We start from the raw sequence: 2,778 nt of genomic DNA, 5'->3' as shown, positions 1-2,778 counted from the left end.
GCTCAATCAGAGAAGCCATCTGAGTGCTACTGCCAGGATCTGTTGGTCCTAAGGTGGATAAACCTCAGACAAGTACCAGACATCTGGAGGAAGATCAACAGAATATCCAGTATTACTGATAATTTTGAAATGGTAGGGACAGGTTAACTTCAACGTTTTACTGATCACTTAGAGATCACTTGGATGAAATTTGGACATATGCCACCCTGAGGGTGCACAATATGAGTTACTTTGTTCCCTCTGAAAAATATATCCTGTAAACCAGACCTCAAACTCTCTCCCAATTCCCAATGCTCTACCATCTCCATTGGCTGCATAGAGCTGAGTGTTCCCATATGAGCTCTACGGTTACGTAAGTGAGATTCTCGATCTTTCTCCCTCCTGCCTTCTTGCCCTCACCATGCCATTCCCATCCTCATGCCCCTCATCTACCTCTGCACCACTTTTTTCAGCTGGTCTCTGTTGCTCCCTGTACTCTCTGTGTCTTATGAAAGTGTGATTTCAGGAAGAAGTGCACAAGCATACTGGAAGATTTGTCTGTTTCCTTTAGAGTAGTCTCAGTAAAGCTTGGCTAGCAGTTTCCCTCTATGTCTCTTCAAGATGGTGGAGTACAATCTTTCCACTCACAACATGCACTTTTTGGACTGCCATCTTTTCTTCCTGCTGCTTGAGTTTCTCTCAGTCAAAGAGATATATAATGAAAAGGATCTGCTTCAAGGAAAATTGGACCTTCTTAGTGACACAAGCATAGTGGATTTTACAATGGCTGTGTATAGAAACCTTTACTCTGATGATGTTCTCCAAGCTTTATGTGAGAAAAGAACTACTCTTGTTGTACAACTAAAACAATTACAAGGCAGAAACTGAACCAGCGGTCAAGATGTTGGAAGATCCAGAAACAACAAGGCAAAGTGGTCAGATGCTGTTTGACTACCTGGCTGACAATCATGGTTTTAAACAAATATATTTAGATACACTCTATAGATAAGCAAAATTCTAATATGAATGCGGCAACTGTTCAGGAACAGCATAGTATTTCTACTTTTTTAGAGGGTTGGTCCCCTCATCTGATAGAAATGCATTGAGTTCACTGTGGGGAAAACAAGCAACTGAAATGTTAATGAAGAATTGGAATGCAACCATGGAAGACCTTACAAGATTGAAAGAGACCATAGATAATAATTCTGTCACTTCCCCACTCCACTCCCTTCAGCAGAGAACATGGCTGGATTCATTGGTCTCTATGTGTATTCGTCAATAACACAAAAGGTCAAGACTATATTACTGAGCTCTTTCTTTACCAGCCACAGTATCTCAGTGCAATTCAAATTATGTGTCCACATATTCTCTGCTATTTGACTTCTGTCCAGCCTAATTCCATGGGCTGCCGAGTCCTCTTACCTGTCTCAGGTCTTCAGTGATCAGCCTGATAAACATACGAGAGAAGAGACTGCCAGAGTGAAGCAAAGGTGTAGGCTTTATTCCGAATACAAGCTACATGTCAGCATGCAGGATGAGTTCTCCCCGCGGGAGCCCCCTTCTCTTTCCCAAGGAGAAAAGAAAAAACCCTCCTCTCAGGCTTTCCTGTCCCCATTTAAGCTCTCCCAGCTGCTAATTCGCCTGGACCCAGCATGCTCTCAGCCCCTTAGCCAATTAACAAAAGGTGTGCTCAGACCAAGGACCAGTCTTAAGGATGGGATGCTCTCCCCAGCAAGTTCCCACTGAGAAGAGGTGAAAAACGAGACAACTCGTGTCTCACTCTTCAATTCCCAGCTGTTCTCTGGGGGCCCTTGTGAGAGCTTGGTGGTTTCAAGAAGCCCTCACCTTTACCTGACCCGAGACCATTCCCCTGAGAAATGAGCTTGTACCTTAACAGACTTCTGCAGTTATAACAAGCAAAGATTTTTGAAAATGAAGACAGGTATTACAAAATCTTTGTTCAGCGGGAGTCTCACACATACAAAGATCTTATAACAGAGTTGGTTGAATGTTTGTATGTTAACTTTGACTTTGATGGTGCCAGAAATGTGAAGCAGTTCTTGAAAATGACTTTTCCTGTGGCTTGCCTTGAGGATTTCATTGAAAATACTTGACTTTTCATATTTGAGACTTTCTGTCGCATTCCTCAATATATCACCATTGTATTGTATTGTATCGTGCCATATCATATTGTATTGTACTGTATTGTATCAACAACGTATCAGCATGTTGGCAGATAAATTCAACATGACTCCAGAAGAAGCTAAAAGATGGATTGTCAATTTGATTAGAAATGCTAGGCTTGATGACAACATCGACTCCAAATTGGACCATGTGGTTATGGGTAACAATGAAGTCTCACCCTATCAGCAAGTAATTGAAATGACTAAAAACCTTTATTTTTGAAGTCAGATGCTGGCCATGATTATTGAAAAAAAAAACCACTTTGTCAGAATGTGAGGTCACACACTCCTAATTGGTCTACTCAAGACTCTGGTTTCTACGAAAATCCTTTAGAAGAGGAACATATGGAAAAATTCCTGCTTAAGTAAATATATTATACAAAACATTTAGTTGTAGAGAAAATCTGTAATATTGTGAATTGGAATAAAATTGGATGTGTATGATTTCAACTTCATTTTGGACTAATTTCCCATTCTCACTGCCATCATGCTCTTTCTCGGGCATCGAGGTGGCTCAGTGGATAGAGTGCCAGGTTTGGAGTCAAAAATACTCCAGTTCAATTGTGACTTCAGGCACTTACCACCTGTGTGTCCCTGATCAAGTCACTTAACCCTG

General features: G+C 41.3%; 1 pseudogene; it reads left to right on the top strand.

Annotated features, from left to right (window-relative positions):
* The first annotated feature begins 600 nt into the window (after positions 1-600).
* LOC140507418 (eukaryotic translation initiation factor 3 subunit E pseudogene) lies at positions 601-2,531 on the top strand (annotated as a pseudogene).
* The last annotated feature ends 247 nt before the right edge of the window (positions 2,532-2,778 follow it).

The sequence above is a fragment of the Notamacropus eugenii genome, chromosome 5 (assembly GCF_028372415.1).
Source record: "Notamacropus eugenii isolate mMacEug1 chromosome 5, mMacEug1.pri_v2, whole genome shotgun sequence".
In the NCBI taxonomy this organism is placed as follows: domain Eukaryota; kingdom Metazoa; phylum Chordata; class Mammalia; order Diprotodontia; family Macropodidae; genus Notamacropus; species Notamacropus eugenii.
The sequence above is the reverse complement of the archived record's forward strand: the minus strand, read 5'-3'. Positions and strand labels throughout refer to the sequence as shown.